Below are 21,894 nucleotides of genomic sequence, written 5' to 3'. Positions count from 1 at the left end.
AATTTACACAACTATAACTCCTCCCACCAATCTACACTCATCCTCCTGGGGTTTGCTCTTCTGGTCTTCTCAAGCCTTTCCTATTCACTCCCTGATCTTATCTAGACCCCAAAAAGCTATCTGACTACCTGTATACTACAAATTGTCTTTAAAAGGCTGAGGATGCAGGACTCACAGATGTACTGAATTCTTACCCAAAGCCTAGGGTTGGCTTCCTAGGTAAACCCAAAAACCCTTGAGTTTGCCTTAACCAAGTTGTTTCTAATAGTAATAATAATCTCTGACAGATTGATCTCTGTACTTTAAGGAAAGGTGGGTCTCCTCCAAGGCAGTTCTCCAACCCAGGAATTCCTAATCTTTCCACAAGATTAGTATTTTCCCAGGGGATGCCAGAACAAAGATCCTTCTTACCAGCTCAGAGGAAAGCCAGATGAAGAAATACAATTAAACCCAATAAACTGCCAAGATCCTCCTCCCCTTTCAGAATCTTCTCCTAGGGTTTGTGTCTAAATTCTCCTCCTGTCCTCTTAAAGACAATTGATGCATTTTTCTCTATCCCTTATCACTTATCCTTAGAATACAACAAAAATGACAGACCATCAACAACATTGAGTTCCAGGGCTAAAGTACCATTCTAGTATAAAGAGGTACCAAATGGCCTCCAAAGCCCCATCCTGAAATATTGACTCTTCCCCAAATCCTACTTTGGTGACTCATTGTGATATAGAACTGATCCTGGGTTCCCCAAGGCTATTTCAGCAGAACAAAACAATGACAGTTTCACCAAGGTGGAAAGATAGATCAAATATATGACAGAGGTCTGCTCATGTGATAAAAAATCTTTGGTGGCTCCTCATTGCCTCTAAGATAAAATATAAACTCCTTTGCCTGGCAAGGAAAATCGTCCACTCTCCAGATCTAACTACCTTTCCAAATTTATTTCACGTTAATCCCATCTGTGAACTCTGTATTCCAGGCAAACTAGATTACTCCACATACCTCTCCTGCCTCCATGCAAACTATCCCCTGTGGGGAAAATATTATTTATTTCAATTGTTTGAATTTAGTTTTAAATGTGGCTAAAAATTGTCTGAACCAAAGCTAACGAGAGGTCCAGTGGACTTCAGAAACACTCCAGAGAAACCAAATAGCTACAGGGAATTCTTGGATCCTACCCAGGTTTTGTTTGGGGTCCACTCAAAGCATGTGTTTTGGGTTCCCCAAAGTACATGAATATTTATACTTACCTCCTGATATATGCCTTAAGCAATCTTTCCTAGGAACTTCTCTTTTCTGGAAATTACCTAATTACCTACATGTAGGCCACTCAGCTGTTCTGTCCTTGTGTGGCCTTATTAACGTCAGCCCCACAGAGACTTAAGGAGGGAGTCATTCTTTATTCTTTCCTTTACTGAATAAAATCTACTAAAATTCTTTCAGGTATTGGGACTTGTTCTCAACTAACACCACATGCCTTGGTATATTTCCTTCTTATCTCTGTCTTTCAAATTCCTTATCTTCCTTCCTGACTTAGCTTAGGTACCCTTCTTCCATGTAATCTTCTTTGATCTCTTCCTAATTGTTAGTGTTGACAAATATTTTGATGCTGAAGTCTCCCATCTCTGTGCCTTTGCATAAACTAACAAGACATAGTTTCCTTTAAAGCTCAGCTCAAATGTTACCATCTACTTTAATTCTTTCATGATCATTCTCCAATCTCCTAAATCTTCACCTCTACCAAATACCTTGAACAGTAGGACTTCATTTTATGTGAACTCAATTCATCAAAATCAGGTGTATGTGACTGGCAATAAAAAACAAAAACAAAAATATATAAAATAAACCTTTTGAATTATCTGCTAAATGTACATCATTTTCCCAAGTGGTATAAATCTCAGAGCATTTCACCTAATCATTCTCATTCTTGCTCTAAGAAGCATTAGTGTAAATCATTACATTATTTTGCACCAAATATTAGCTCCTGCATTAGTCTTTGTCTGTAGTTCTCCCTTGTAACAGGTTGTGTCCTCTTCAGAGCAATGTTTCTCTTTGTTTCATTGTTGCTACTAGGTTATTAATAATGGCCCCGAAGTACAAGAGCAGTGTTGCTGGAAGCTCTGATAAACCTAAGAAAAGTCATAAAGTGCCTAGGTATATTTGTATAAGAAATATTTATTTAATGATCAGGTTCACTCTTATGTGCAATTTTAAATTTACACAAACAACATATTAGTTGCATAAAATGAGATCTTTCTATATTTATTTTGTCTGTATACGTATATGTTTTCTCTCACAATAGAATATAAGCCCCTTGAGAGCAAGTACTGTTCCATTTTTGTCTTCATATCTCTGTTGCCTAGTAGTAGACCTGCCTGGCATACTGCTCATTGACTTTTTGATTGGTGAGGTTTCACATAATCTATCATGGAAAAACGTGATCATAAAAGAAAAAAATAGTTTTTTATAGTAGAATGCATATAAATATAAGAATTGGAATACGTTGAGAAGGAGCTCCAAGTAGAAGAGAGAAATAGAAGTGAAAGCAGAACTTCAGAATTAAGGGTACACATCAAAAAGAAACCAAGAAAAAAGATGAGCTTGATAAGACAGGGAAGAAGGAACTATTGACAATATTCCAGGTAGAAGACATTGAAAACTTTTAAAAATTATATATGCAAGCAGCTTTTTGTATAATGGCCAAGAATTGGACGTTGAGGAGATGTCCATCAATTGGGGAATGCCTGAACAAATTGTGGCATATGATGGTGATGGAATACTACTACTGTGTCATAAGAAATGATGAGCAGGATCGTTTAAGAAGAGGTTGGAAAGACTTAAATGAACTGATGCAGAGTGACATAAGCAGAATCAGGAGAGCACAGTACATGGTAACAGCAATATTGTGGAATGATCAACTGTGAAAAACTTAGCTACTTTGAGCAACACAATCAATGATCCAGGACAAATCTGAGGGACTTGTAACAAAGTGCCTCTCCGTTCAGAGAAGTAACTGTCAGAGTTGGAATGAAAATCAAAGAATATGATTTTTCACTTTAGTTTATTTGGGTTTTTATTGGAGGGGTTGGTTTTATATGAGTATTCTCTTACAAAAATGAATCATATGGAAATATGTTTTGCATGATTATAAGCTTATAACCCATATCAAATTACTTACCAGTTCCAGAAAGGGGGAAAGAAGAGGAGGGAGACAATTTGAATCATAACTCCATGAAACCTAGGTAGAAAATTGTTATTACATGTAATTGGTAAAATAAAAGATCTTTACAAAAAATAATAATATATGCAGTAATAGAGGTGTTTCTAAATGTATGGAAGAGATTTTCCTTTATGACTGTGCATTGGGAGCCATTTTCAACCTCATGTTTTAAATACTCATCCCCAGTAGAGTTTTCTCACTTTTCAGAGGCCTGCCTGATGCTTTGTAGAGTGCTAACCCTCAATTATCTCAGCTGCAAAATGTGATCTATTACAGCATTAACCTGTCAGACAAGAATCTCAGCAGAGTGGGAAACTGAGATTTGCTCTAGTAATCTAAGGAGAGGTGTGATCCAGAAGCTCCTTAATTCTGACCCTTGTCCTGACACTGACTCCCACAGTGGCCTTGAACAAGGTATTTAACCTCTTTGCCTCAAACAGCCATATGGAAAATGAATGTTGTAATAACTCACAGGGGCATTATGAGATTATTCAATGTTGACAAAATGCTTTGGAAATGAAAGCATCATAGATGTGCAATATTATTCATCCTAGGACCAGCTAAATTAGGGCTGTCAACCGAATGCCCTAATTCCCTGATTATTCTCCTGCTGAACCTCACAGTTCTGGAAAGATTTAACTTATTGGAATGTAAATGATAAAAAAATTCACACAGCAGTCCATGACTCAGAATTTGTCTTTGGACTCATTTTTGAATTTCATTTTAGGTAACTCTATTTCCATACAACTCAAGACCTTCCTCATTTATTTCATTAGCTAGATCTCCAAAACATTCAATCGATTTATTAAGCACCTACTATATACCCCATGCTGTACCCAGCACTGGAGATTCAAGAACGTAAATAAAACAGTCTCAACTCAAAGAGCTTACATTTTATAGGAAGAGACCATTCATACTCCTAAAAACCATATGTAAAATAAATACAAACAGCAAATAAATACAAGACAATGGGAGTTATGGAGAGAAAGGCACTAGTAACTCAGATGCTTCCACTATATTTGCCAACATACATATGCCTTGCTGTTTATGTGATAATTGACTTTTTTTAAAATAAACTAAATCCTACTTTAAACATAAGAGTTTATATTCCATAATAGTTTGAAGGGATCCTGGGGGTGGTTCTTTTATAATGCAAATAATCCCTTGCTAATTCCTCTGTTTTGCAAGTTTAGACTCTCATATTGGATTTTCTTAAAATGGGTTTCAACCACACGCTGCTAAATCCTTACAAGGGTTATATTTCTGGGTGCTAATAAGTATTCATTTGATAGTTAATACTCTTACTGTGTTAAGGGGCAGCATGATATAATGGGGAGAAAGGGAGCCTGGGAGTCTAGAAGTCTAGCCTCTGACATGTACAGGCTGTGTGACTTTTGAGGGAAAGGAATATGTATTTATTAAGCACCTACTATGTGCCATGCATTATCATTATACCCATTTTACAGTTGAGGAAACTGAGGCAGGTAGATTAAGTGTCTTGTCCAGGGTTACCCAGCTAAGAAGTGTCTGAGGCTGTATTTGAAGCCAGGTGTTCCTGACTCCAGACCCAGGGCTCCATCTTCTGTACCACCCAGTTGCATCATAGCCGGATAAGTTACCTAGCCTCTTTGTGTGCCCTCTTTCAATTCTCTATGACTACCAGTTGAAACTTAGGGGCCCCTCTGCATCAGCAAAGGAATTCCACACTTGGGGCTCCTTTGCAGATTCAATCACAGACCAAATCCAAAAATAAACAAACAAATAAACCTGATTCAGGAAAATTCAAGAAGTGCCCTGAATTGAAGCACTGAGTATTATTTTTAATGCTGTGTGTTCTCATCCCAGTTCACCTAGATTTACATGCACTGGGTAGATGATTGAACCTATCTGCACCTCTGTTTCCAGTTCTTTCAAAGAGCCTGTGGTTTGTGTGTGTGTGTTTACGACTTCCTTCAAAAGCCAGTGAAGGGCAATATTTGTAGAGTACCAAAGATTCTAGAACAGGAGCTTCTCTGGCTGCTAAAACAACTCTGTTGTAGATGTTTTGCTTTTTTTCTTGCTCTGCAGAAGAAGGCCTCACACTCTCTTTTGGTTTCTGCTTTTTCAAAAAGAAAACATCCCTGCTAGAAATAAAAACTACATTTACAATTTAAAGATACATTTTCCAAAAAGGGGAGGGGGGCAGCAGCCATTTCTTGCAGCCCGGAGGGTGGAGACATCTAATTGCCTATTCATAAGAGAGCACTAGTTTCCCAGGGAATATAAAATTTCTAAACAGACTATGCAGAGAATGGTGGTGATTATAAAAACAGTAGGTTCATTAATTCAAAGTCTTGGCATAAACATATGCAACATAAAATGAAATCTCAATTTTTATATTCTAACTGCAACATCTCTGATTTTAGCTCTTGAATCTTTATTATAATTATGTGGGACTTGTATATGGATGAGGAGTGACTATAAAGTGATGAGACCCTTTCCCCTGGCCTCATTATCTTATATTCATATTATATGTGTGGGGTGACCTGGAAGAACCATTGTGTGCATTCCTCTCATTCCCTGTGCCACTGGAACTTTTTAAAACTTCTTTTGTGGGAATGAAGCCCCTCCCTAAAAGTCTAGTGACTCATTAGGGAATGAATGGTCTAACCTTCACCTCTGGATGGCCAGGCCTACAAAACCAAAGTTCTGGCACAATCTATCCAGGAATGAGGTTTCATTTATGGTCCAGTGAAGACCGTATTTGCTATTTTAGACGCCACTTACTTAAGTACAAGAAGTTTCATTAACAGAAGGTTGGCCATTCAGTGATGGATTTTTAAGTGATAGTGCATGAGACATATCAAAACACAAAACAGTTCTCTTCTATTTGGCTCCTACAGTGATATGGAAGACTGAAAGAAAAGGTAGCAGAAGAGGCTCCATGAAATTCTTAGACTACATACAATATTCATTTAATAATGAATACTTAGTACATCGAGAGGCTACAAAGCAGAACGGATAGAACTAACCTTAGGATGAGAAAGACCTGAATTCATGTTCTGGCTCTGTTAGCCTAGACAAGTTACTTAACCTCTCCATGTCCCCAGGAAAATCTATCAGACAATACATTTCAAAGCAGGTGCTAATTTGCCTTGGAAGAGGAAGTTTCCTCATTGGAAAGAATGAAATCTGAGCTTCAATGTTATCTCATTTCTCTCTTCCTGTAAAACCTTTGTCCAATGACCAACAAATTATGGAAAAAAATAAAACTATTCATATAGGTATTATTGCTTTAATGAAAACAGAAGAAATAATTGGAAGATTGGATCATTGGTTCTCCTCAGAGAAGCCAATAAGAGGATCATCAAAATTGGCATTAACTTGTGCCGGCAACTAACATGAAATATAATATCATTTCATTGAATAAGTAGTAATCTGGCTTTATAATGCTCCCACTGAGTATGTGTATATATATTTGGAGTTAACTGTAGCTTATGCACTAATATTTGGTATTGGATAAATTAATGGAATGGAATGAATGGGTGGATACATGAAGGAATGAATAAATGAATGAAGTATCTGCTACATGCTTAGTACTTACCAAACACTGGGAATACAAAAACAAAAAGTGAAATAGTCCTTGCCCCCAAGAAGCTCAGAGTCTAATGAGAGTCAACATACATAAAGGCACAGTGATTAGGAAAATGAGTTTTGGTTTGGGGAGTCACGAGGATGGGTAGCCAATCCATAGAGCAATTATTTTACTGGCCCTTTCTCATATTTGGTTACTGGATTTAGAACAAGAAATAGAAATAGAAAAACAGTGTTGGGAGTGTGAGGCAGGGTAGAACAAGGGAGGAATGACAAAGAAGCCTAGGCAGATAACTAGATGAGATATGAAGATAATATCTGGTATGGAGCTAGATATAATAGGCTCCACAATTCTGTGTTTATTCAATCACACAGAGAACTGGTTTCATTCCAAAGCTAGGAAGATTGAGAGAAGTTTAAATAATAGAGGTGTAGTTCCATGTACAAATCTATCCTTTTCCACAATGTTTAAAGAAAATTTATTTAATTTGGTGGAAAGATAGGCAAGGAGGAAAATGGTAAAAGCAGTAAAGAAAAATGTGGTCTAGGCTCAAGAAAAAAGAGCCCCCAAATTTGTATTCCATTTGAAAAACTCTTGCCTGTTCAATATGAATGCTTTCTTCAAAAAGTCAGAAAGTACTAGAAATGCAAGCATATAACATCACGAAAGAATTTTTAAACTGACATTAAATTTAAATTTTGAATGGAAAAAATTATTGACAAGGGAAGTTATTTTTCAAAATGATTTTTTTCTGTCAAATCAACTAATTAGAATGAAGTCAAATTAATACCGAACTGTAAATAAGATATCAACTCCAAAAATGGAGAAAAGTAAAGGTACCGGTTATTTCCATATCTCAGATTTTAACCAAGGCAAATGTTCAGCATAATGAAGAAAACAAAAGAAACAAAAAATGTACTTGTCCAACAAACATTTGATTTTTTTTTTCTTTCAGTGAATAAAAAGACGTTATAGCCAAGAGCAACGTTATCATAGAATATTAAATACCTTGAAAAACATTAAATACCTTGAAAAACATTACAAAGACCAAGAGGTCAGATTGGAGTCCACCCAGCTGAGTTCTCTGCAACATTCCCCTCCAAATAATTTTGAAATAACACCTCAAATCATATTTTATAGTGGTAGAGCTAATAAAAGGTCAAAATGAGCAATTTTTCTGGTCTAAGAAAACTTAGCAGGTCAGCAGGAGAAGATGTTCATACACCAGTATGAAAGACTGTCCAGTGCACAATAGCAGCAGCTTCTAGAGCTCTCAGCCCAAAGAAAGTAAGGGGATCATGCTACTAGTCAGAAAGAAATTACAAGGGGTCATTTGCCGTTAGAGGGTACAGCTGGTACTTATTTCCAACTCTATTGCCCATACACAGTTCTGGGTCATAGTTCAAGTCTGGAGAAGAGAACTTACTATTGATCACAAGGGAGAAAGGGACATGAATGCAGTTCCAAGGTGAAGAGAACAGTGGCATTGACAACAGTACTAGGTAAAGCAGAATTCAGACAGGAAAGCATTAATCATAGCTCTCCCAGGATCATACCACCTTGAAAGCCCCCCAAATTATCAGACTCTCAGAACTAGCTCTGAAAACAAAAGCACAGATGTCTGAAGTGTTGCAAAGTGCCTACTCACCCTCCAGCCCAAATTTAACATAAAGTTCAAAGTCAAGAAATAGTCTGGGAAAATGAACAACAACAACAAAAAAAAAAATCTGGACCATAAAAAGCTATTACAGTGCCAGGGAATATCAAGATATAAACTCAGAAGAAAAAAGACAGTGACAAATAGCTACAAACAAAACCACCCAGGAAAATGATAATTGAACACAAACCCAATAAGAATTCCTAAGAGTTAACAAAGGTGACAAGAGTGTTACAGGAAAAATTGGGGAAGAATGAGTGATGCAAGAAAATCATAAAAAGAGAATTAATAGCTTGTTATCTTTAAAAAGCACAAAAATACATAAATGACAAAAACCTCTTAAAAACAGAATAGGTCTAATAGTGAAAAAGACACCAAAATTCACTGAAGAAAAGGACTTCTTCAAAATAAGATAGACCAAATATAAAAGGAGGCACAAAAATTCACAGAAGAAAGTAATTTTATAAAAATTAGAATTGGGCAAGTGAAAACTAATGACTCTGTAAGATATCAAGAAAACATAACAAAATGAAAAAAATTAAAAAGTAGAAAAAAAAGGAAAATATCTCAAGAAAAATAACTGACCAGAAAAATAGATTGAGGAGAGATAATTTAAGAATTTTTAGATTCTCTGAAAGCTATGATCAAGAAAAGAGACTATATGTGATATTTTGAGAATTATTGAGGAAAATTTCCCTGATAGTTTAAATCCAAAAAGTAAATAGAAATGGAAAGAATCTATCAATAGTCTTCTGAAAGAGATCTATCTCAGCATGAAAATTTCCAGTAAAGTTAAAGTCAAATTCCAGAGTCCCCAGATCAAAAGGATGATACTACAAGTAGTCATAAAGAAACAATTCAAATATTTCAAAGCTTTTCCTTATGAAACTTAAAAAAGAGGAACACAAATAGCTATGAAATGAAACAGAACTGCTATTATTTCTATATCAATTTATTCTTCTCAGCAATGACAAGGAAGCTATCCACCTCAGGTTCTAATGCATTATGTGAGAAAGTAGAAATTATACTTAATAAGAAAATAAAATCAGAAAGAGTAATTGGGCATAATCAAACACAAACAGAAATTATTTTGGAGGTGATACAATTTTAAAGGCACTTGAAAAATGAGAAAAGATTCCAAAAGAATAATAATGCTAAAAGATGGTGCTTTTAAAACAAAAAAAATTAATGTCAATAACTATTAGCCCTCATGCCTACTTAACCATTCTATAGATTAGTTTGCTAACAAGTGTAGATAATACATATTACTATATAATTTGTTCATTTTTAAAGAATTTTACTCTGACAAAATGCAGTTTTAGAAACTCTACTAAAAACCATAACAGATTTGAAGAAGAGATATGAGACAAAGAATAACTTTGTTTGACAACATTCTGAGTATTCACATTGAAAGCATAAGACGGGAATATGTATATTCTCCTAAGGTGTTAACCAGTGTCATGAAGTCATGAAACATGATCTAGGAACAGTTCAAATAGACAAGTATTTCTTATCAATGGAAAGGTTCTCCAGCTGCTTCTATTCACAAAGCACACTGAGTTAGAGAGAGAGGGGGAGAGAGAGAGGGAGAGAGAGAGAGAGAGAGAGAGAGAGAGAGAGAGAGAGAGAGAGAGAGAGAGAGAGAGAGAGAGAGATTGAGAGAGAGAGAGAGAGAGATTTAATTTCTATTTATTTGGAGAGATATAGAAGATAATGATAGCTAATAGTTGACATTTACATAGTACTTACTGTGTGCCAGGCACTGTGCTAAAAACTTTACAAATATTTACAAATATCCCATTTAATCCTCATAACAACCCTGGGAGATAGATACTATTACTTTTTTTTTCATTTTACTGATGATGAATTGACACAGTCAGAGGTTATGTTACTTACCCAGAATCATGTAGTTACTAAACATCCAAGATTGGATTCAAATTCGGATCTTCCTGACTCCCGGATAAGTGCTGATCCTCTGCATTACCAAGCTACCTCAGAAGGACAATGGGTGTCCCAAAATGGAATGAGGAGATGGAGATGTGACTAGATTAAATTCTGGAAATTGTACAGCCTTTCCAATGATCCCAAGCTGCTCCTTGTTGCAAATGACCACCTTTTTAGCATCAATATTCTGGTGAAAATATATATCTATAAATCATGAAAAAGAAAACATAATCTCAGAAAAATGAAAATAGCAAGAACTTTAAAATGTCAACCAAAAGGTTCATGGGTTGTAAGGAGAAGGGAGAGTGGATGATAGGGGAATAGGTTGTAAAATATTGCTAACAATGACTTATGTATACAAAGAGGTTTAAAAGATATCATCAAGAACATACAATACTGGTGGAGGAGGTGGGCCAGTCTTGTAGGGATAACAGATGGACAGCCCACACGCTACACTGGAATTCATGAAATATTCAAAGAGTTGGAGGAAGGCCTCTAATGCAAAGGTCAATGTTCTAGGAAGAATTTTTGGGAAGACACAGACAAAAATCACACACAGTGAAAAGGTATGAAATGATTACAACTTACACTGGTAGAGGAGGTACCCACACTGATAAAGGACGAATCCATAAACATAGCTAAGTCATGTACAGTAGACATCAAGGACATCTTTGAGGGGGGAAAAGAAATCCCAAAATAGCAGAGCGAGGCGTGAGTATGAGTCTGTTTGGGGGTTTAAGGGGTGGTGGTGTATATCAAAGTATAATCTTTAATTTTTTCCCGTGGTAATAAGAGTTGTCAGTTGCCAGTGGATAAATGATGGATAGCTTTGATGGGTTATAAGCTTCTGGATTATATAGCATTAACTTTCTGGATATCCCTCGTTTCCTCTCTCTTTTCATCTCTAAGTCATTATTCAACATCAGCACAATGACTCTCCAAAGTTAGACTGGACACCATGGCCCAATTCTAGATGCCCTGGGAAAGTATATGTAGAAATTTTGTGCTGAAGGGATCTCAGAAGTAATCGCAAAGCAAGTAGCATTTCAAAGTTTCTCTTGTTCCCTCCTTACTCAAGGGTTACTGATTGGCTAGGGTATCAGTCAGAATTGAGTAAGCTCGAAAATTATTAACAGAGAAGCCAGTTACCAGTAGACAGGTAATGAAAGAACACCAGAGGATGTGATATGTATCTTCCACCTCCCTTTCATCTCCAGTGATACAATAGATGAAAAGGGCCTTGAGAAACAAATTAAAACTGGTTCATAAATTTCCAAATTCCCAGTCTGCTATTCTTTAGGAGTCTGGAGGAAACCTCCGAGATCATCTGAGGAGGTTCAATCTCTTCATGTTACAGATGAGGAAACTGAAGTTCCTTCCACAATATCTCATAATCAACTACAAAAGATAAGCAAAGATCTCCATCTGGGCCCTGAGACTCCCTAAATGGGCCAATGAAGTTACAGTCCCAGCATGAATGTAAGTTTTTTATGTAATGTATTCAACAAATCCGTTGAGATGACTTGTAAAAAAAAAAAAGGCACTTGCCTTCCATGATGAAATGACTGAAATGCTTTCCATAATCTGAAATCTCTACTTGTAGAAAACTGGCTGAAGTTGGCACATAATAGAATAAGATTTCTAGTAGGACAAAAATGCCTACTTTTTTCTACTCCAGCTTCCTCTTATTCTGTCTGAATGTACAAAAAGCCTGTACTCTTTCTGAATTTAAAGGCCACACAGCCCAACCACTTTTGATTGTAACCTCATTATTCTCCATGTCGCAGTATGCTCAATATATGTGTCAATTTTGAAGTGTTAAAATGGGCTGAAGGTACAGCCCAACTTGCTCCTAAGTAGGATTTTGTACAGAAAAAGAACATGATCAAGTATTGTCATATTTTTATAACATGAAGGAAAATTGGTCTCCAGAACCATTTTGAAAGGAAGTGTGGGCTGGGGGGTGGGGAGGGGAGGTGTTGGGGAAAGAAGAAGTGGCAGAAAAGGAGAAGAGATAGTGAGGAGAGTTAAGACTAATTGAAAAACTATTTCAAGTAAAAGTAGAGTGAACAAAATTATAAAATCTAGACTAGGAGCAGAAGTTATAAATGAAGGAGTCAGGACGAGTGCCACAAAGAAGGAAGGAGACTTCAGCATAAATATAAGAGATGTGGGACTGTGCCAAGCTTTTTAATGAGGGATGGTTATACTCCATTCAAGGACAATGAAAATAGACTGAGGTTCAATAAAAGGAAAAAATACATTCAATCTCAGAGTATTTTGGAGAATGAAGAAGTAACAGAAATATCATCAGAGAAGAAGAAAATGATAATTCAAGGGCAAAGAAGAATCAGAAGAAGGATACATTTTGGAAACTCAAAAGCAGCACTGTAATCAGGGAATATGTCACAGGATTTAAGAACTTTCTTTGAGGGGATGAGACAAAATAGAAAAATATTCCATTGACCTGGCCAGGGTAGAATGGAATCACTGAATCACAGAAATACAGAGTTGTAAGGGGCCTTAAAGGTCAACTGGTCCAACTCCTTCCCAAAACACAAATCTCATCCACAGTAACCTTGCCAAGTAGTCAAATATTAAGACTTTTAGTAGCAGGAAAGTCATGAATCCCTAAAGTAGAAAACTTACTTTTTTGGTCAGGTATGATTACTAGCAGGGTTTTTCCTAACTTAAACTAAATAAAACTGTCCTCTTTTCAATTTCCAATCATTGATCCTATCCCTGCCCTTTGGAATCAAGCATGACAATTTAGTTTCCTCTGGTCATCACTTCAAATACTTAGAGACAGCTATCATGTGCTTCCTAGATATTCAGGCTAAACATTCCCATATCCATGACCAAATACTAGAATGATGGGAGCTCACCTTCCTGGGAGTTCTTATCTGGATAACCTCAAATTGCTAATGTCCTTTTTAAATTGTTATACTCGAAACTCAAATACTCCATGTCTTTGAGGACCCTGACTCTGACATCCAAAATGTTAACTATCTATCATAGTTTTAAATGTGTTCCTCAAACTTGCTAAACACTTCAACTACACTGTCGTCCAAATATTTGCTTAAATATTGAACAGCAGAGCAAAGGACTAAACTCTGGATATCCTCATTAGATGTATGTACCTGTGTCGACATCCATTCTTTAATACTCTTTGTATCCAGTCCTTCAACCAACTGAATCTACCTACCATTCAACTTAATTTTGTCCAAAAGGAGAGATGTTGTCAAGAGCTATACCTATAGCATTTTCCTGATCTACTAGTCTAATAAACATAGCAAGGGAAAAAGAAAAAAGAAATAAAATAAGTCTGGAAACTTATTCTTGATGAACTCACAATCACTGTTTCATTAAGTGTTCACTAAGAATCCTTTAACATTGAGGTATTAGCTTGTATTTAGAAAAATCTACCTTATTCTTCATCTTTAAAATCAGTAAAATATGTGCCCCCTCTTCACTCCTGCAGCATCTTTTAAATTTACATTATTCCTCAAAGATCACCAAGAGCAATGTAGCCATCATATTTGACAATTCTTTCCATACCCTAAAAAGTTCCCCTGTACCACATGACTTGAATTCATCAAAAACAACTCAGTGCCCTCTTACATTTTTTAACTTATTTGGAGTTTCAATTGCCTATTGAAAATTTTCATTCTATCCTTTCTAGTTTGAAGAACATTCTCCCTCACAATAAAAGAATCAGTCTAATTAAGCAACTCTGTCATCTCTCCATCATCTATCATTATCTTCCCATCCACTCAAGCGGAAGTTTTATCCTTTCTTTGATTTTCCTTATCTCCAACTCAAGTATTTTTTAATTACTTCTTGCCTTCAAAATTCATCATAAACCTCAGCTTAACTGGTCATGACATTTCAGCCTTCCTGACATTTCTACAGAATTCTTATATAAAATAAGTGACAAGATTGTAAATGAATCCTGATAAGAATAGAAGAGAGTACACTCAATATATGCCTTTGAAGGGATCTCATATCAACTTTTCTTCAATTTAGTTCACTACAGCCAGGATTTCACAACTACTGTCCCAAGCACCAGCATAAGTTGGGCACAGAGAAGGTAGGCAGAACACTGGAAAGAGCACTGAACCAGGAATCAAGATAGCTGACAAAGTTTTGACTTTGCCACTAATGAGCCTTGGATAAGCCACTCTACTCTTGGGACATCATTTGTAAAAATGAGTGGTCTGGACAAGATAAAACTAAGATTCCTTTCCAATGGAAGGATTCTGTGAGTCGACTTGATAGGTTGTCATCTTTACACTTTAGTTTGATTGGGCAGCTCTTGAATCAAGATCTTTTTAACTATAAGCTGCATAGAATGTAGCTGTGTCAAAATGCTTTTGACTTAGATGAAATGGCAGTACAAGTAACTACTCATAAAGTAAGGGTGAGAATCCTTTTGCATGTGTATAAGAGAGCAAATAGACAAAGAGAAAGAAGGAGGAAAAGAAGAAAGAACAAGAAGAAAGAACAAGAAGAACAAAAAGAATAAGAACAAGGACAAGAAGGACAAAAACAAGAATAAGAAGCAGAAGAGGAGGAGGAAAAGGAACAGGAAGAGTAAAAGAGAAAAAAGAGACAGATGCATAGAAAGAACCAGGAGAGAGACAGAGACAGAGACAGAGACAGAGACAGAGACAGAGACAGAGTCAGAGAGAGACAGAGACAGAGACAGAGACAGAGAGAGACAGAGACAGAGACAGAGAGAGACAGAGACAGAGACAGAGAGACAGAGAGAGACAGAGACAGAGAGAGACAGAGACAGAGACAGAGAGAGACAGAGAGAGATAGAGACAGAGACAGACAGAGACAGACAGACAGAGAGAGAGAGAGAGAGAGAGAGAGAGAGAGAGAGAGAGAGAGAGAGAGAGAGAGAATATGACGAATTTTAAACCCAGATAGTGTTTGGTTCAAGACTATATACTCAATTAGAATAGAATTTTCATATACTTCCCTAATAAAAATAGTCATTATGGTTAGGGAGGGTCAGTCAATTAGTCAGAGATGCAGTCAGTCAATAAGAATTTATTGGGCCTCCAGAGGATGCTAAGTGCCTTACTTACAGACTATATTAATTAACAAACAATTACCTCCCTACAAGCTGCCATGAAAAAGTCAGTTTAAAGGCATCTTCTCCACCAGGTGTTCCTAGACTTATGGCATAAATGCCCAAGGTAGTATATAAACTAATGTTGCATGGTCAAGTCAGGGACAATTACAAACTAGTAGATGATGAAATAGGCAGAATTGGCTTCAGCTCATTCCTACCCTGTCAATCTCCTCTCTCCCTCTTCAGTTCTTTCCCTTGGCTTAGATGTCTCATATCCTCTCTCAAGTGTGTCCCGTGTCCTAAGTCCTCTGTCTAGCCCATGCATCTTCTTCTCACCTACCCGCTAACAATGTGTTCATTGATAAAAGCTTAAGGTAGGGCATTTTTCAGAGGCATTTACATTTTAAAGAGGGTCTCTAGAAGAAGTCTTCTGTATTCATACAAATAAAGCCATAATGGTTGACAGTCAGTAGTTAATATTTGGAAGCAGAGGCATAATCACTACCTTCAAATAACACTGGTCATAAAATGATTGAAGTTGGAGAGAGATCTGTACAAGAGAAGGCAACACAGAGAGAGGCTTTGCCTCCCTAAACTCTACTTCCTCACAACTATTCATTTACTTTTTTTAGGGCATAGGGGAAGGGATTTCTTGTTCCTCTGAGGGGTTGCTAACCTCTTCTCTTTCTAGACTTTGCATTTGTAAGGTTCATTTCTAATGCTTACTCTCAGGATTTGCACACACTGGGGGTTACTTTTTTTTTAAATTAAGTTTATTTAATTAATTAAGAAAAAATTTTCCATGATTACAAGATTCATGTTCTTTCCATCCTCTCCTCCCACCCCCCCCCCTCATATAGCCAACAAGCAATTCCACTGCATTTTACATGTTTCATTGATCCAGACCTATTTCCATATTATTAATATTTGCACTAGTGTGATCCTCTAGAGCCTCTATTGGGGGTTACTTTTAAAAGCTACTTTTAGCTGGGTAAGAAAGCACTCAACTGGCCAGTGGTCTCAATAGCTTTGTGTCTTCAGGTGCTGGATTCAACTTCCTGCCTTTTCATACCATTCATTCCAGCTATGTGACTGCTCCTTTCCTGCACCCCATCCCAATGGTTTTAATTTCATGTTGCAAACCACCATCTATAAATTCATGTATCTGGGAAGATTATTTACAAAATCAGAAGTTGCCCAATATATGCTTGTTTAGAATCTGAGGAAATCCCTTTTGTTCAGCAAAGTTCCCAATGTGACTTTAACATGAGTTAATGAAAAAACTGGTATTATAGTGTGGGTATCCAACTGATTTCTCTAGGGTGTTCTGGTTGGGAGAAAACACTCTACTATGAAGATTTAATTTATCATATGCTTGTAGCCACATTTCTTACACCTATCAAATATCATGCTCTAGTCCCTTTGCATCTCTTACTTGCTGTATCCATTTTATTATTTAGAAACAATATTTTTTTACCTGATTCACTAGCTATTGATTATTTTTAAATTGCCTGAGTTGAGTCTGAATTCTTTACTATGATTCTTTCAAATCCTTTCTAAAACATATTCCTATAATTTTTCAGTATGCAGAGAGTGCTGCTTCTTATCATTTTGAACTAAGTGATTAAAAATTGGATTCTCAAAGGAAATACACTTGTCAGGCACATCATGCATTTCTATCTGGAGAAAGGCAGTGGAGATCATCAAAGGTGTTTCCCTAATTCCAAAGAGAACATTAAATTTTATAAGTTACTTGTATGGCCCTTTTGAGCAGAGAGTGGGGAGGGGGCAGAAGTATTGAAATAAAAGATGTTTATTATAAAATATGAGATTTTTTTTTAACACCAGAATGGGTATATCCACATAAGTGCTCTTTGAAAATAGTCACTTTAGTTCTGAAAATAGTCACTTTAGTTAAGTATTGCTCTTGACTAACTTCTACTGTACATTTCAATCTTAGAGATTTCTAATATAGTGGAAAGTGATTTATTTAGACTCAATAGACCTGGGTTCACAACACAGCTTTTTTGCCCAACTGACTGGATGACATTAGGCAAGTTAGTTTACATCTCTGGGTCACTGTCTGGACAGGGGCTGCCTTTTGTCTATTTTTCTGATTCCTCAGATTTTAAAATAATACCTGGCACATAGTAGCTACTTAATGAATGTTTATTGAATTGAATATATAAAACAAAGCTTTTGAACTTGATAGTCCCTATGGTAGGAGCCAAATCATAATCTTCTCTTCCATGCAACTTAGATTAGTTTTTTTCTTTAAAAGTTATTAAGAGGGGCAGCTGGATGGTTCAGTGGACAGAGAGTCATGTCTAGAGACAGGAGGTCTTGGGTTCAAATCTGACATCAGACATTCCCAGCTGTGTGACCCTGGGCAAGTCACTTAAGCCACTCTTCTGCCTTAGAACCAATACACAGTTGTAATTCTAAGACAGAAGGTAAGGGTTTTGAATTTTAAGAAATTTAAGTTATTAAGACAACCTTCAAGACTTGATTGGCTTGAGTACCTAACAACTTAAGTTACTGAGACTTTTGAGTACAAAGCAAACAAGAGGAACTGTGAGATCTCTCTGTTGTTTGTCCAGTGAATTTAAAATGGACAAATCAGGCAAGGAATTTAGCCCAGTTGAATTCACTCAGGGTGATTTTCATATCTATCCCTGTTGAATAGCCTCTTGCTATGACTTAGTAAATATAAAGTGGGCTGGTAGGTAGCACAGTAGATAGGGTTGGACCTGGAGTCAGGAAGACCCAAGTTCAAATTTGGCTTCAGACATTTACTAGCTGAGTGATCCTGGGCAAATCATTTAACCCTGTTTGCCTCTGATTTCTCATCTATTTATTTTAGGAGAAGGAAATGGCAGATCATTTCAGGATTTTTGCCAAGAAAACCTCAAAGGGGATCCCAAAGAGTTAGACATAACTGAAATGACTCAACAAAGTGACTTAGTTTCTTTTGTCAATTGTTGAATGCTCTACAAATGTTTAATTTTGTTCCAACATAAAATCTAAATTAAAAGAAAACTGGTTTAAGTCAGTCCCAACCCAGAATTGTCCCTAAGATCTATTCCAGTTCTGAAACAATGATCTTGTGATTCCAACTGTGGTCATTTAAATCCTGCCTCAAAGTCTGACCCCAGCCTTTAATCTAGGACCTTATTCTGAAGGGGAAAGAATAGACGTTCAATGACTTACCATTAAATCCAAGTCTAGTGTCCCTTGTTCCATTGCACCAACAACAACTTTCATGACCTAACACTATGCCTTCTATCCCAGTTCCCCTAGGGACTGGACCTCCTACTCCAGGACCCTAATCTCCCCATATATTCATCTCTGATAGCTGATATTAGACTTTCGCAAAGCTATTCATCTGCCTTATAGGACCTCTGCTATTTACCTGACACTTTGACCACTGTCAATTACTTATCCATCCTGCCCTTGCTTGGTTTGATATCTTGGATTTCAAAATCATTTTGGACTTTTGAGAGTTCTGCCAGTTCTAAAAGACACAGTTCTTGCAAAAGGGCCCCAAAACAAAAGATTTCTAGAGGTCCTTTCCTCCTTCTCTTTATTTAAATTCAAAAAGCATTTGTTAGGTACCTACAAAGTTACTGGCACTGTGATAGATGATAAAGATACCAAATCAAAAATGAAATAATTCTGGTCTCAAGAGATTTTCATTCCAATAGAAGTTTTAAAAACATGTATACATATGAATAAATATAGAATATCTGCAAAATAAACAAAAAGGAATTTGCAGGAGAGTGTAGAGGAGACTAGAGCACTATCTAGGGAAATCAAGATATGCTTCTTATGGCAGGCAGTGCTTGTGCTGATATTAGAAGGGAACTAACAGTTCCAAAGAGGCAGGGCTGAAAAGAGAGAGCAAGCAGGACATAGGGGACAACTTATGCAAGGCCACAAAGGCAGGCAATGGAACACAAAGTATTAATAAGAGTAATTAGGCCAATTTGGCTGGAATACAGACTGAATAAAAGGGAGAATATGAAATCAATCTGGAAAGAGAGGTTGGAACCAGACTGTGAAGGACTTTAAGCCCTAAACAGAAATTTATATTTTTCTCCAATAGGTAATAGAGAGTCACTGAACCTTCTCCATCAGGGCAGTAGCATGACCAGGACTATGCTTTAGGAATTTCAATTCAGCTTTGTGAAGGGTAGATTGAAAAGAAGACAGACTTGATTGAGGTGAGAGGAGGAGACCAATTAGGACATTATTGCAAAAGTACAGGAGAAAGGTGATGAGGAAATGAACTAGAGTGGTGGCTGTGTGAGTCTAGAGGAGATGGATAAAAGAAATACCAGGGAGATAAAATAGATAAGACTTAATAACTAATTGTATATAGAAGAAAAGGGGAAAGCCAGAGTTGAGAATGATTTCAAGGTTGCAAACCTAGATGGTAGAGCCCTCAAAAGAAATAGGCAAGAGAAAATTGAGTTGTGTTTGGGATATGCTGACTTTGAGATGCCTAGGGAGCATCCAGATAGAGATGTCCAGAAGTCAGTTTGTAAAACAGGACTAGAATAAGGGCAGAATTGAGGAACAGATATGTAAATTTGATTATATCAGCAGAGAAATGGTCTTTAAAGCCATAGAAGTATAGAAGTTGATGAGATTTCTGAAAAAAGAGCAGAGAGAAAAGATAAAAGATTCCAAGACAGTCTTGGGTTCTGCCATAAAAAAGGGGGCAAAATGGATGACAATTTTGTAAAGGAATCTGAAAGGGGTCAAACAATAAGAGAACCAGAAGAGAAATAGTATTAAAAATTTCAGGGGAGAAGAGCATCCAGGAGGAAGGGGTGGTCAACAGTGTCAGATGCTATAGATACATCAAGGATATGAGCTGAAAAAAGACAAATAACTTAGCAGTTGAAGCTATCAATGAATGATGATAGAGAAACTTCCATCAAGAACTGTGTTTTGGGAACTTGGAGGTCATTTACTCAAATTTAAACCTATATAAGAATATTCTCTATACATTCTTTATATCATTCCTATTAAGGGGTTCACCCAAATTTCATTTGAACACCTTCAGGAGCAAGGGATCCACTATCTCCAGAAGCAGCAGTTCCACTTTTAGACAACTCTAATTTAAGAGAGAGGCATAATGGAATAATGAATTCATAATTAGAATTAGTAGTTGGGGCAATTAAGTGACACAGTGGATAAAGTTCCAGGCCTGGAATCAGGAAGATCTGAATTCAAATTTTGCCTCAGACACTTACTAGTTATGTGACTCTGGGGAAGTCACTTAACCATGTTTGTCTCAATTTTCTACTATAAAATGAGCTGAAGAAGAAAATGGCAAACCAATCTAGAAAACTCCAAATGGGGTAACGAAGAGTCAGAAACAACAGAAATGACTGAATAGTAACAAGATAGAAAATTACTCTGCATCAATAAGACTTGAGCTCCACTCATGCTTCTGACAAATGATGTCTGTGTGGCTCTGGACAAGTCACAAAGTCTCTCAAGTTCCCTAGGCAATTCTCTGAGCTTATAAACTACAGAACAGGCATTGATCTTCATTTGGAAGGGAAGATTATTCACAGTCACAGGGAGTTGCTTAAGCCAATGAAATCAACACAAAACTGTAAAGAAAATTTTCCATCTACTAAGCTGAAAGTTGATTTTCTATAACTCGCATCCACTGCTCCATGTTCCATCCTCTGAGGCCAAGTAGAACAATCTACTTTCTTCTACATAAAAGTCCTTAGATTATTTGCAGACAGCGATCATTTCCACAACCCTACCAGTCTTCTCCAGGTTAAGTGCTCCAAGTTCCATCATCCAATCTCATCTGGCAAGGTCTCATTCTGTTTGCCTACCTCTAGATGAGGACAGTAATTCCAGGATTCTTTTTCATGAAAACATTTGAGAGTTTTGTGGTTTGGAATTTTCTGATTTTTAACTAAAAATAAAGGTGGGGGGAAGTATTCAGCAGATTAAACCTATAATTAACACAAATTTTAAACCAAGTCTGCCAATCTACTGAAGGAAACCTTAACTATTTCAAAGATATGCATACCAAATCTGCAAAGCTCATTAAAAACATTACTTAGCTGTTCATCAGAGTGGGATTTTTTTTAAGGAAATAGAGATACATCAATTGACAAGGATGGGTTATGATGTACTCTTACATAACACCCTCAAACTTTCTCAAAACATTATCAGCTCTATTCCTATAGTGCTTAAGTCCTCTTGAGATAGAAACTGGATTCAGGAGGATTAGAAGATTTCTCTCTAAAAATCCATTAACCCAGTACTGTCAATGGTAGGATAAAAATTGTGGTCACTGCATTTTCATCAAGTTTAATTAAGTCAATTAAGGCTTTGTCGATTCATTGTTAAGTGGGTTTTCAGGGCTCTGGCTCTGTAGAGTG

The 21,894-nt window shown here is 36.7% G+C and overlaps 1 long non-coding RNA gene across 1 annotated transcript in view; it reads right to left on the bottom strand.

Annotated features, from left to right (window-relative positions):
* LOC103098020 (uncharacterized) overlaps positions 1-10,591 on the bottom strand; it is a 33,868-nt gene extending 23,277 nt beyond the window's left edge. Inside the window, exon 1 of the long non-coding RNA XR_001628379.2 lies at positions 10,345-10,591. This is a non-coding gene — a long non-coding RNA (uncharacterized LOC103098020). The remainder of the gene's footprint in view (positions 1-10,344) is intronic.
* Between the last annotated feature and the right edge of the window lie 11,303 nt (positions 10,592-21,894).

Source organism: Monodelphis domestica, chromosome 2 (assembly GCF_027887165.1).
Source record: "Monodelphis domestica isolate mMonDom1 chromosome 2, mMonDom1.pri, whole genome shotgun sequence".
Classification (NCBI taxonomy): domain Eukaryota; kingdom Metazoa; phylum Chordata; class Mammalia; order Didelphimorphia; family Didelphidae; genus Monodelphis; species Monodelphis domestica.
The sequence above is the reverse complement of the archived record's forward strand: the minus strand, read 5'-3'. Positions and strand labels throughout refer to the sequence as shown.